General features: G+C 54.5%; 1 pseudogene; it reads right to left on the bottom strand.

Moving 5' to 3' along the window:
• Window positions 1-4,099: 4,099 nt before the first annotated feature.
• On the bottom strand, window positions 4,100-6,337 carry LOC134057450 (class II histocompatibility antigen, B-L beta chain-like; annotated as a pseudogene).
• Between the last annotated feature and the right edge of the window lie 8,009 nt (window positions 6,338-14,346).

Here is a 14,346-nt window from a genome sequence, read left to right as displayed (position 1 = left end):
TTTAGCACTTTAAGGGGGAGTTGGAACCATTCCAGTTATTAATGTAAGGATTTTTAGTTTTCATCTATTTACAAACAGTGGTTTGAGTCATTTAATTTCCTGAAACTCTTCCTCCTTCTGTTAAACAGCTAATCTGATCCCAAGGCATGGTGCAATGTCTTATTCTTCATTTCAGTGGATTGATTGGTAGGAAGGTCAGGAGCTGGAGCTGTCTGGGTTATTGCTATTTTGAGGAATGATAATATAGTCTTTCAATAATAATAATAATCAAATGTAAACCTAATTATGCTACTGAAATTATGTATGGAGTTTCTTTCACCTGATATGAATTCCTTTGGGAATCCCTCAGGGGCTGGTCCACAGATTTGTAGGATTTGTTCTGGTGTCTGCTAATCTGGTCCCCATTTTTGGCAATGCCTTGCAGCCAGGGATGCATCAATTGATCACTTTTCTCTAATTAAATCATCACATACTTGGATTCCCAACTGATTTTTCTAGGCTCGCAAAAACAGCCCAGTGCTCTGGTACACCCTCTATAACCTGGGCAGTGACAGCACGTGTTGGAGTGGGGAGAGGGATGGTTCCCTCTGACATTTGATAGTAAAGTTTTCACAACCTTCTCCGTTTGCTGTTTCCCTTTGCAGCTTAACCAGTTTCTGTTGCAGTCAGATATCCACACTATGGACTCTGCCTTGAGCTGTGCAAATTCCACCTGTGCAAGCAGGCAGAGCTTGGGGTGGGGGACAGAGGGAGTCAGCCCAATTCCTCCCCCAGGCAAGAACACCTGGGTACATTTTCCACACTTTGCCCCAGCAGTGTTAATTTGCATTTCTAAAGCTCCTCTCCTGGCTGCCTGGAGCCATTGCTTCTCTTCCAGAGCAGCCATTGGATAACTCACAGGTGGACTTACAGAATTTGCTTTATTTTTTTATCCTTTTTTTTTCCTTTTAAACAGTATTCTATCAACTGTTTATGCTTTAAAGCTTCATCCTTAAAGCTCTTCTCATTTTGCAAGATGCAGCCTAAAGGCGAGCACCATAAAACCCAGATGGAAATTTTGCCATCACTAATAGCCATTGATGAAGATACCCAAAAATTTCCATTGCAATCAAGTTTTTTCTACTTCTCCTAGCTGTAAAAATTGATTGTCACTTCCCTGGCCCAAGTGACAGTAGAAAAGTTGGATTATTAACGAAAAATTATTCTAATGGTGTAATTTTTGTCACTGAAACTGTGGGAAAAACAAAAACTCTCCAAGACTATCTTTAGTGTTAGAGAGTCAAGGCGTTACTTGATTCTGGTCAGGATGGGTGACAGAAATAATTTCATCCACACATAGCCCAGGTGTGCAGAGAAAATCATGCCATGACACATGCATTTTACTAGATTATTCCTAAACTGTATACAGTCTGAACCCATTGCAATGCGTTGCTTTAATGTTCATTGCTTCCAAGTTGTGTAGTTCTCACTATTTGGTTTCCTACTGGACCCGGATTTCTCCCCCTCTGATGTTAATTAGGTCCAGACTCCTGGATTTCCTTGTCGGCCTTTTCCAGACCAGGTGTCTCCAACTGTGCAGGGGGCAGGGTCTGGGGTGGGTGTTCCTTGATGGTTGCTGATGGTCCTTGATGTTCTGTTAATGGTCGTTATGTTTGTGGATATCTTTTGGGTTATTCCAGTCTGTTGAGATGTTAATCTCATCCCTGTTCAGTGGGGTAGCATTCCATAAAAAAGCCTTTAATATTCCTTTCCCGAAGGGGCAGGCAAACCAAGTCTGAGTAGGGAAATAGGATGTTTAAAAATGTCAAGTGTGTATATTTTCCAAGCATCGACTCGCAGGCAGCCCAGTGTGTGAGTGGAATTGAGAGGCAGAGTGGAATTCTGCCGCTGTCTTCCCCAGCAGCTGTGGGAGTGCAGGCACAGAAAGCAGGGAAGCTCCAGCAGTGGCAGCAAGGATTGTCCCCAGTGGCTGGAGATGCCGAAGGAGGGTGCCCAGGCAGAGGATTTCAGCAGAGGATCTGTGGGCAGGCCCAGGGGCTTGCCCCGCTGTGGAGCCCTGGCTGCTGCTGCTGCTGCTGCGTTGCCTTCAGGGCAGGGTCAGTGGCAGCCTCCCATGCTGGTGCTGCAGCCGGGAAGTCCAAATGTCCGGGGCTTCAGAGACCCTGAGCCGAGGGTGAGGGGTCCCCCCGTGTTGAGCTGTGCTGGCGGCTGTTTCTGTGCTCAGGGACACCTGGAATGGGCCGGGCCACTTGGCCACCAGTGGTGCTTCTTTGCAGTCCTTAGGCAGGAGCCGATGTCCCGCTTGGATGCCGTGAGCAGCAAAGTGCCAAGGCAGGCTCTGTGCCAGCCCAGCTTCCTGTGGGAGAGATTTGCAAGAGACAGGATTGTGGTCACAGACTGTTTGAAATATGTATCCCTTATCTGCACGGCTAGTGGGTGGGGAATTAGCAGGGGAAGGAATTCCCAACATCAGTTACAAGGGAGAGAATTGAGTGTCTGCTCTGGCTCTTATTCTTGCCCAAGCCAATGGTAAAAGCCTTACCCATGGCATCTTGGTTTCTATCAGCAGCTTGTAAAGGAGTTTCTTTATTTCCCTCTTCATTCTTTCTACCTGATCAGAGCTCTGGGGGTGCCAGGGCTTGTGGAGGTCCCTGTGGTATTCCTAAAGCAGCCATAGCCACTGAAGGGTCTTTGCTGTAAAATGAGTTCCCCATGTGAGTCTGTTGCTTCCCCAATCCCTTATCTTGGAAGTATTTGTTATGGAAATGCCTTAAGGAGAGATGCAGTGATTGCTGAAGAATTCCGAATTGCTTTTGCCGGCCTGTTGGCTGACATGCTGTCACCAGGAGATATTTGAGCCTTCCTGCAGGGGGCATTTCAGTCCCAGGCTCTTGCAGGCACACACAGCTCTGCCGGTTGAGCTGACCATGTGGGCGGTAACCTGGGCTTGGTCTAATTCCCTTTCCTTAATCAGAGCGTGTCTTGGAGCTCTTGTCCCTTCTCCAGCCCTTGAAGAGCCATCCATAAACACATTTTGTCCCTCAGGCCAGGGAGTTTGTCCTGAATCTCTCCTAGCCTGGCTCTGGAGCTCTGTCCCTGGAATGCAGTCATGGGTGGGGAGCACCAAGGCCGGGCCCCCCCGCACTGTCCTGGCAGGAGCGGCTGCAGTGGGGACCGAGTGCGGGCGGGAGCGGCCGAGAGCCCAGCGCTGCCCCAGCCCGACCTGCCCCAGCTCCATCCCTGCCCCTCCAGTGGGATGCTGTGGATTTGTGGGGAAGAAGGAGCCGGCCGTGGGTGCCTGGGGCAAGAGGAGAAGGGAAGAAGAAACACGGTGTCACTGTCCACCAGGGCATCCACACTGGGGAGAAGCCCTACGAGTGTCCTGAGTGTGGGAAGAGCTTCTCCAGGAGCTCTCACTTGATCCAACATAAACGGAGGCACCACCAAGGGAAGCCCTGGGAGTGGCCTGAGTGCGGGAAGAGCTTCGTGCTCTGCTGCAGCTCCATCCCCCATGGGAGGATCGGTGTTGGATGATCCCCAGTGAGCCCCGTTGGGCAGAGCCCTGGTAATTCCTGTTGGGTCGGGGGAAGGTGTTGGAGAGTTTGCTTTCCCTTCTCCTTGTGCTGCTGTGATTTGGTTGGTAATAAATTCCCTCCCTGTGCCCAAGCTGGGTCTGTCGTTCTGTGCAGGTGCTCGGGGCGCGATATCTCCTGTTCCTTCTCTCAACTCCCGGGACTCTTCTCAGCCAATCAGAGAATGCGATGGAGAAGATGCAGCCAATCAGGGAGAGCAGGTCTGATGACTCCGCGGTTGCCGGGCAGACCCGCAGCACCCAGTGTTCCCCACCTGGACCCCGCCCTCCCCGCCCAATCACGATCCCCCCGCGGGGTCCCCCCAAGTCCCTCCTCAATGCCCCCCACTAAACAGAGCTGGGTCCAACTGGGAAACTCTGTTTGGAACACTGGGAGCAGCTGGGCTGGGGCAGAGTTACAGCAAGACTGGGTAGGACACACCACACTCCCAAAATCAGAGTGGGGACAGAGCGGGGGGGTCCTGGCTGGGCCCAAGGCCATAGGGAGGAGCTGCAGCCGCTGCTGGGTCAGGAGCTCTGAGGGCAGAGAAAAGGGGGTGACACCTGGCTGGGAGCCTCAGGGGAGCACACACGCTCTGGGGGAGGGGGCATATGATCCCTGGGACCTCCCCTCACCTTCTTGTGCAGGTAGAAGTGAGCTCCGGTTCCAGGAAGAGTAATCCTAACACCGAGCTCCCCATCCCCCTCAGGACCTTGCTGCAGGGGGGTTTCTGGCAGCATTTCTGGGAGTCCACAGGGGTCAGGACCCTCCAAAACCTCTCACAGACATTGCCAGCCACTCCAAGCACCCTCCCATTCACCCCCAGCCCACCCATTACTCCCTTAAATCTCCTCCCAATCTCTTCCCCTCCTCCTCAGGACCCCCCAAAGCCCCTCCTGTCCCTCTCTGGATCCCGTCCCTCCCTACCATTTGCCCCCCACTGCCCCAGGACCCTCAAGCCCTCTCCCAGTCCCTTCCCAGCCTCTCCTGGGCTCACCAAGAGCCCTTCCAGTCTCTTCCCAACACAACCAACCTCATTTCAAGCACATCTTTTCCATCCCCAGACTTCTTTCATCCCCTCCTGACTGACTCAGACACTCTCCGAGTCACTCCCGACAGACCCCAATACCCCTCCCAGCCCCCGCAGTGTCTCCCCCATCCCCCTGCACTGTGGGGTGTGGGCTGTACCCCAGTGCCAGCTCGGGGTGTTCCAGGCTGATGTACTCCGCCTGGCAGCTGAAGGTGACCCTGCAATGGGGAGGGGATTCCAGCAGCACCAGGAGCTGGTGGGTCTAGTCCCGCTTGGGGACCAGGTCAGTGGCCACCACATGCCCTGAGAGCTCCTTCTGGCCCTGGAACCACCTCAGCTGGATCTCAACAGGGTAGGAATCCATCACGGAGCAGAGTGGGGAGCTGGGGCCACGCTAGGAGCTTGAGTGTTACAGTGAGATGGATACAGTGAGGAGCTCTGGGAGAGAGTGAGGACACACTGGGACCAACTGGGGTGAACTGGGAGAGATGGGGAGGGCTGGTGTGGTACTGAGAGAGACTAGGAATGAAACTGGAGAGAATGGGGGAACACCGTGAGTGAACGGAGTGCATTGGGACAATAGGAGAGAGGGAATAGGTTAGGGATTGGACTGAAAAGGACTTGGAATGGACTGGGAGGGACTGGTGGGTCACCGGGATAGATGGGAGAGATTTGGATGAGCACTGGAAGGACACTTGGAGAGAGGGTGGAGGTTGGGGAGTGGGTTGGGAATGGAATGGCTGTGGACTGAGAGGAATTGGGAGGGAGTCTTGTGACACTGGGAGGGACGGTGAAGACAGTGGGATGGACTGGGATGCACTGGGAGAGCCACAGGAGTTCCTTGGGGTGAGGGTACAAGAGGCCCCGGGGATGGGCACAAGAAGGGCTGACGTGTCTCAGGTGATTCCCAGGGAGGTTTTGAGGGGCTCCAGGGTCATTCCCAGAGCAGGGCCTGAGGGGACACGCTCTGCCCCACGCTCACCTCTGCGCTCCACGAGGAACGGTCTGGGCAGCTCCTAGTTGTGCCAGCAGTGCCTGTGCACTGCAGCCCGTCTGTACTCCATCCATTCCGGGTCCCTGTTGCAGTACCTGGCAAGCCTGTCCCAAAGGAGATGTCCCCACGTACACCCCCACATGGCTGCTGAAGTGCAGGAACTGCTCCTGCTTGGAGATGTTCCTCTCCACGAACCTCACTCGGTTGGTGTCGCTAATGGAGTAGCACTCGGACTTAACCATCCCCTGAAACAGCCCTGTGTGTGCAGGACACAGGCCCCGGGATGCCCCCCCAGCAGCCCACAGGAGCCAAGAGCTCCAGGGCAAACCCAACTCCTCACCCCCAGTGCCCCATGGCCACCATGGGACCCTTCTTGCCGGGGTCCCAGTTCCTCTTTTCCACCTTTCTCTGCATTTTTCTCCCCCTTTCCCAACACTTCCCAGTTCCCTTCCCCTAGCACCATCCCTCCCGCCCCATTTCCCTTTGTCTCCCCAGCATCCCCTCCACTTCCCTTCCTGCCCCTCCTGCTCACCAGAGCTCTGCGCCCCCAGCCCTGGGGCTCCCAGTGCCACCAGTATGGCCCCAGCTGTGGCCACACGCCCCATGGCCAGCACCGGGCAGGTTCTGACACCTCCTCCCTCCCCAAATTCCCCTGGCGGGGGGTGCTGGGGGCAGGGCACGGGTGGAGTCCAGGTGAGGAGCTCTGGGCGCTGTGGGACTGCCTGGACCATGAGGAGTCATCAGTGCTGCGCGCTCTAATTGGCTCAATTATTTTAGTGCCTTCTCTGATTGGCTGAGGAGAGGCCCAGGAGTTGAGAGGAGGACCGGGAGAGATCCCGCCTCAAGCTAGAGGTTGAAGAACATCCAATTCACAAGGCATGCAGGTCATCTCCAAGTGGTCCCCACACTCCTGTGGGAGCTCAGTGCACTGAGGATCTCAGGAGGGTTACCAAGTGTCTGGTGGCCAAATCCAGCCCTGCGCTCCCTGCGGTTGCGGGCACTCTGGGAAGGGTTCAGCTGTGGGTCAGATGGCCGGAGAGTGGGTTGGTGGTCACCTCGTGTGTGAGGCAGGGATTGGCTGGGGAGATGCGTGGACACCACATGACCAGAGAGCTGGCTGGGTAAAGGGACACCTCAACAGCGACACCACAGTGACAGGCAGCCAATGAGTGCTTGTTTCAGTAAAGTCTGGGTTAAGTTTGGAGTATATAAAGGCTTGGTTGGTTATAATAAACGATCTTCTTCAGAGCAAGCAGGCACGTCTGTCTGTCTGTCTTCCTCATTGCTATGCATGACCATAAGATGGGCATGACCATGACCATGGGATGGCCATGAGGATGACTCAGCTATGACCCTGACATGACCATCATGTGACTGTGGCCATGAGTTGACCACGAGGCGATCATGAGATGAGCCTGACCATTTGATGACCATTGCTGTGACCATGCTCATGAGATGATCATGACCATGAGAGGACTGTGACCACCAGATGACCATGACACAACCATGAGCATGAGATCGTGACCATGAGAGGAAGTTGCCCACGAGCATGAGATGACTGTGATCAGGAGATGACCATGAGCATGAGATGGTGATGCTCAGGAAATGACCATGACATGACTGTGGCCCTGACCTGACCACGAGATGACCATGACTATTTCATGACTCTGAGCATTTCATGACCATGACAGAGCCGTGTGGTGATCAAGGTCATATGGTGACCATGAGGTGACCATGAGTTAATGATGGCCATGGGCTCATAAAGACTATGACAAGAACAAGGGATCAGCATGGCCATGATACAATAATGACCATGAGACGACCATAACAATGGGAACACCAGGAGTTTGAGGTGACTGTGACCAAGAGATGACGGTGACCATAACAGAACCATGGCCGTGAGACTACTGTGACCAGGAGGTGATTCTGAGATGACCATGTGATGGCCACGACCCTGAGGTAACCACAACATGACCATTAGAGGATCAAGACTGTGACATGATAGTGACCATGAGATGACCATGACCATGCAATGACCGTGTGTTGAGGGTTAGTTCTCTCCCTTTTTTTTTCCCTCTGTGGAATTTTCCCCATTGTCATGCTAAGATACCTGTTGACTGGGCCCTGGTGACAAGGGGGAGGGGACGGGAGGGAAGAGAGAAAGCCCCGCGAGATTCAAACAGCCAGAAGAGGAAGCGGAAGGCTGGGCCTCGGCCCATTTCCCCCGCGGAGTTTGGACGAGAAGAACGATCGCCGCCTCTCCTCCATCTCCGCCATCCCAGCGTTGGGAAACCACTATCGGACCCTGCCCGGCTGTCTTCTCGCTGTGAGCTACCACCATCCAGCACTCTGCTGATCATCGGGACCGACACCGTGAGCCAAGGGCTCTCTCCATCTCTCTCTCCCCCTGGGACAGCTCTGCCATCACGCCCAGCCCTCCTGCGGCTCTGCGGGAGCCGCCCGCCCCCAGCACCGGGAACTGCAGCTCAGGGAAAAGGTGCCTGCAGCCAGAAAAACACTGGGACTGAGTTACTGCTCTGTTTGTGGGTAATTTCATAGCTGCTGTTGTTCTTGTTTGTCATCTTAGATACACTAGTAATGAACTGTTATTCCTACCCCCATATCTTTGCCTGAGAGCTCTCTTAATTCCAAAATTATAATAATCGGAAGAATCACATTTTTTTCAGTCCAAAGGGAAGCTTCTGCTTTCCTTAGCAAACACCTGTCTTTCAAACCAAGACAGATTTTGGCCGCCCAACGTGGGGCCCGGGGGCATTGAGAGAAAAGGGTGAAAAAGGAATAACAATTCTTGAGTTACCTCAGTTTTGTGTTAGGTGGCATCATGTTGTCCAGCTTACCGTGGTTTGGGCTCCGTGTGGCCACAGCTTTATCTCTCCCATTTGCAATCCCTTACTTGAACATGGGTCCTATAACTCAGGCTGCTGTAACTATTATCCAGTTCCTTTTGTGGGCTGATAACGTGAGAAATTCATGGATTTTTAACTTCCTCTGGAAGGTGGGCACATGGATTCAGAGCTATCACACTCTAACTGTATGTTTTTGGGGTTACTTTAATAATGGTACATACTGTGAGGATATGACACCAGGGAAAATTTTGTCCCAACCCCTTACACAGTTTTTTGGGTCTGCTCCACCAGCTTTTGAGGGGTTCAAATCTCTTCTAAGCAGTAATGATGTCATACAGTGGCTGACATTACTAATAGGCCTTGTAAACCTGTTCTATTTAACATTCCGAGATGAGGGGAGATTGACTTGGATGACAACCCTGATACATCCCCCAAGGAATAGGGATCCTGCCCCAGAACCAGGCCCCCTCTCCCTCTGGGAGCGGCTTTTAATGAGTGTAAGAGAGAGGTTTGTCCATAGAGAGAGAATGCAGGAGCACCACCATAGAATGCGCTGGAAGACCGCTGAGGAGGGGATCCAACAGCTGAGAGAATTGGCAGTACTGGAGATATTCTTTGGGAGGGGTGGACAACATGACAATGACCCCGACAAGGTCAGCTACACAGGGCAGATGTTGTGGAATCTGGCACACCTGGGGCCATCTCAATACACCACATTCATTGCAGCCATTAATGCTGACACCAACCACGAGACAGTGGGTTCTGTTGCCAATAGGCTCAGGAATTTTGAGAGTATAATGAACGGCCCAATGCAGGCTCAGGTCTCTGCTGTGATTAGGGAACTCAAAGAGGAGATGAGAGAGATGAGGGAGGAGATGAAGAAGGTCAGTACAGCACCAGTGCGAGTCACAGATGCCAGAGTTAGAGCCCCACGCCCCCCAGCTAGGGATAGAGGGTACACCCCACGAGCTGACCTGTGGTTCTTTCTGCGTGACCATGGGGAAGACATGAGAAGGTGGGATGGGAAACCCACTTCTGCCCTGGCAGCACGGGTGCGTCAACTCAGGGAGGGAAACACTAACCAAAGGAGCTCCACTGAAGTGAAGGTAGCCTCAACTTCCCATAACCAAGATGCAGGGTATTACAAAAGGGAGGATGATTTGTCAGATCCCCTTGAGGGAACCTCCAGTATGTATGCCCAGGAAGGAAATAATAACCAGTGCTAGAGGGGCCCTGCCTCTAGCCAGGGAGAGGCACGGGAAAACCGGGTCTTTTGGACGGTGTGGATCCGATGGCCTGGCACATCAGAGCCACAAAAACATAGGGCATTGGTTGATACTTTTTCACAGTGCACCCTAATGCCATCAGAACATGTGGGGGAAGAGCCTGTTTCTATTGCTGGGGTGACGGGGGGATCACAGGAATTGACTTTGCTAGAGGCTGAAGTGAGCCTGACTGGGAAGGAGTGGCAGAAACATCCAATTGTGACTGGCCCAGAGGCACAGTGTATTCTAGGCATAGACTTCCTCAGGAATGGCTATTACAAAGACCCAAAGGGACTCAGGTGGGCTTTTGGAATAGCTGCTGTAGAGGCAGAAAACATTAAGCAATTGAACACCTTGCTTGGACTGTCAGAGAACCCATCTGTAGTGGGACTCCTGAAGGTGAAGGAGCAGCAAGTGCCAATTGCCACCTCCATAGTGCACCACCGGCAGTACAGGACAAATCGAGATGCTGTGATCCCCATCCACAAGATGATCCGTGAGCTGGAGGGCCAAGGAGTGGTCAACAAAACCCACTCACCCTTCAACAGCCTCATCTGTCCTGTGCGTAAGTCTGACGGAGAATGGAGATTGACTGTGGACTATCGTGCATTGAATGAAGTGACTCCACTGCTGAGCACTGCCGTGCCGGACATGCTGGAACTCCAGTACAAGCTGGAGTCCAAGGCAGCAAAGTGGTATGCCACCATTGACATTGCCAATGCATTTTTCTCCATTCCTCTGGCAGAAGAGTGCAGGCCTCAGTTTGCTTTCACCTGGAGGGGCGTGCAGTACACCTGGAACCGACTGCCCCAGGGGTGGAAACACAGCCCCACCATCTGCCATGGACTGATCCAGGCTGCACTGGAAAAGGGTGAAGCTCCAGAACATCTGCAATACATCGATGACATCATTGTGTGGGGGAACATGGCAATGGAAGTATTTGAGAAAGGAGAGAAGATCATCCAGATTCTGCTGGGAGCCGGTTTTGCCATCAAGAGGAGCAAAGTCAAAGGTCCTGCCCAAGAGATCCAGTTCCTGGGAGTAAAGTGGCAAGACAGGCGGCGCCAAATCCCCACTGAGGTCATCAATAAGATCACCGCGATGTCTCCACCAGCCAACAAGAAGGAAACACAAGCTTTCCTAGGTGCCATAGGCTTTTGGAGAATGCACATTGCTGAGTACAGCCAGATCGTGAGCCCTCTCTACCTGGTCACCCGGAAGAAGAATGAATTCCACTGGGGCCCTGAGCAGCAGCAAGCCTTTGCCCAGATCAAGCAGGAGATCGCTCATGCTGTAGTCCTCGGCCCAGTCAGGACGGGACCAGAGGTGAAGAATGTGCTCTACTCTGCAGCCGGGAACAAGGGCTTGTCCTGGAGCCTTTGGCAGAAGGTACCTGGTGAGACCCGAGGCCGACCCCTGGGATTCTGGAGTCGAAGTTACAGAGGGTCTGAAGCCAACTACACCCCAACAGAGAAGGAGATCTTGGCTGCTTATGAAGGAGTTCAAGCTGCCTCAGAGGTGATTGGCACAGAAGCACAGCTCCTCCTGGCACCCCGACTACCAGTGCTGGGGTGGATGTTTAAAGGGAAGGTCCCCTCTACCCACCACGCCACCGATGCCACATGGAGCAAGTGGATCACCCTCATCACACAGCGCGCCTGTATCGGAAACCCTAATCACCCTGGGATTTTGGAAACAATTACAAAGTGGCCAGAAGGTGAAAATTTTGGTCTTGCCGATGAAGAGGAGCAAGAACAAGTGACCCGGGCTGATGAAGCCCCGCCATACAACCAACTGCCAGCAGACAAAACTCGCTATGCTCTTTTCACTGATGGTTTCTGTCGCATCGTGGGGATGAACCGGAAGTGGAAAGCAGCCGTATGGAGTCCCCGTATGGAGGCAAGTTCTCAGAGCACTTCCTGACTCAAAAATCATTCTCGGCATGGCAAGAGCTCACTCCTGTGATGGTTCCCTTTACATAATCTCACGGTTGAGGGATTTGGGAAACCTTGCCCTGCTCCTTCTGCAGCCCTGACTGATCCCACGGCATTGCTGTCAGTGGGAGGCAGGAGCATTCAGCTTGTCAAACTTATTCTCGTTAGTAATGCCAGTTTCTCATTCCATGTGCTCTATGCAGCCATGGAGAAGAGCAGAGAGGGAAGGGAAGGGCCCAGGGCTGTGTCCCGGGGTTGTGCCTTGTGCAGCTCCTTTTGCTGGCCCCAGGCAGCCTGAGCTGCTCCCACTGCTGCTGCCAAGCCCTGGCCCTGGCTGGGGCCGGGATCAGAGATGCTGGCAGTTCCAGGCAGTCCTTTCTCCCATGACAGCCTCACATGGGGCTCCATCCATCCCAGTGTGGGGCACTGCAGGCACGTGCTCCCTCTGCCCCTGCTCCTGAGTGGAAGGCAGAGCTGGGGGAGTGCCTTGGAGCACTCACTGCACTCATTGCCACTGCAGCCTGAAGGAGAAATGGAACTTCTTTCCATTAAGGTCCTCCTAGCAAGAAGAACCAAGCCAAAGGAGACAAGAAATCTCTGGAGGCATCTGAACTTTTGGACAAGATGCTGAGTGATCTGGAGAGATGCCGTGGTGGGTGCATTTCCCTCAGCCTTCTCCTGAAACTCATAGCAGCCTTACTGCCCTGCTGCTGCTGTCACACCCTGCAGGGCTGTTTCCCAGCCTGGGCTGGCTGCGGCTTCTCCCCAGGCTCTGCAGGAAGGCATTTGGCATCAGCTGACAGGGGGCCGAAACTGCAGCATGGGCCATGCACACCCTGAGATCCACTGCAATTTCCTGATCTCTGGGTAGATCACGAGGGGTGGTGATTTGGATAAGAGAGAGCCCTGTCACAACCCCTTTAACATGGGACTTTACCCCATCCTTATCCATGACTTAAACAAGCATTGCCTCCTGAACATGTCACCTCCTCGAATGGTGAATAGCTCCATCTGATCCATTTATGCCTTTTCCTTTTTCACGTAATAGAGCAAAACACTGTGCAGATGCTGTCATATCCTAGAGGAAGCAATGGCTCTGGGCCATGGTCTGAAGAAGGAATGGAGGAAATGCCAGGCACGGGCACAGGCACAGGAGGTAATTGCTGTGCCAGGCTCAGCCCTCGGCAGGGCTGTGTGGCAGCAGCTCTTCCCCCAGGGCCTGTCCTTGCACAGCCTGGGAGCAGCCAAAGCTGGAGGCGCCTCGGCTTCGAGGCCTCTGGAGCTCGTTCCCAGCCCCCGGGAAACGGGACTCGTGCACCAAGGTCCCTCCCTCTGCAGCTGCTCCTGGAGCTGCCCTGAGTGCCCAGAGGCCCAAGGCACAGGAGCAGCCCCGAGTGGGAGCCATGCCACGAGCCCAGGGCCACAGCCAGCCCTGGCTCCTGACAGGGCAGGGGCTGCCCTGGGTCCTGACAGGGCCTGACTCTGTCCCCTTGGGCTGGGGGAGCTGTCACGGGGCAGGGAGGGTCGGGGCTGGCAGTGGCTGCTCAGGGATGGCTTTGGCCCGGGTCCCTGGAAGGAGTGACTGCCCAAGCAGCTGCACTGGCCCCGGGCTCTCCTCCTCCCGGCCTTCTGGGCTGTGTTGGGTGGCACAGCCTGTGCCAAGGGATGGCAAGGTGCCTGCAGGCCCCATCTCTGGGGGAAACAGAGAATGTCCTGGCCGTATCCAGCAGGCTTCCAGCTCAGCAGTGGAGCACAGCACGGGCTCACGCTCCCCATCTCTCCCACAGAAGCACTTGGCAAGTCAGATGCAGATGCTGAGAATCCACCGAGCACCCCAAGAGTTTTCTGCCCCCAGGATGTGCGCAGGACCTGCATGATAGGCACAGTAGTGACACTGTTCACTGTGCCACTTGCCATGGTCCTGTGCTATGTCGGGTTCCGGTGGTGGAAGGGAAGAAAACAGTAAGTTGTTGCTGTTGGTCTCTATGCTCCAGCTACTTCAAAGGCTTTTGGTGGTCAGGAAACACTCGCAGTGAGGCTGCTGTGGAGTTGTGGATGGTCAGTGGTTGTGCACATAACTGTGCTGAGGGTTGTGCTGCTGCCCAGTGCTTTAATTGGCCTCTTAATTGCTGGGCCTTGTCCTTTGGAGCCCGCTGGGGCTGCAGGCAGTGCTGGCTGCCACTGAGGCTGCGTGGGCAAGAGCAGCCCCAGGAGCAGCGGGCAGAGGCAGAGCAAGGTGGGGAGGAGAAAGAGCAGGGAGCAGATTGCCCTTGAAAGGCAGACGCGCTCTGGGGCCCGCTCCTGGCCAGGGACCCTGCCCAGAGCCATCCCCTGCTCGGCAGGGCCTTGAGGGGCAGCTGTCCAGCTGGGCCAAGGTGTGCCAGCAGCTCCAGCCGTGCTGGGGAGCCTTGCCAGCTCTGGGCCCTGCTGTGCACGAGGGTCCCTGTGTGCCACCGGCAGCTGGGGCCTCAGACACTCCTCTCTCCTCAGTCGCCCTGCTGCAGCTCCAGCACCCTGGCCAAGAAGGCGCCACTCTCCGTCGCCCCCAGGGAGCCCAAGGACTGTCCGGTTTGACAGCTCTCAGACATGGCCTCAGCGGCAGCAGTCACCCAGGAAGGCAGAACACCAGCCCTCCGTGCCTCCCCCACGGCCCCCCAGCCCAGCTATGAAGCGGAAGCCCCCCG

This window comes from Cinclus cinclus, unplaced genomic scaffold (genome assembly GCF_963662255.1).
Source record: "Cinclus cinclus unplaced genomic scaffold, bCinCin1.1 SCAFFOLD_145, whole genome shotgun sequence".
In the NCBI taxonomy this organism is placed as follows: domain Eukaryota; kingdom Metazoa; phylum Chordata; class Aves; order Passeriformes; family Cinclidae; genus Cinclus; species Cinclus cinclus.
The sequence above is the reverse complement of the archived record's forward strand: the minus strand, read 5'-3'. Positions and strand labels throughout refer to the sequence as shown.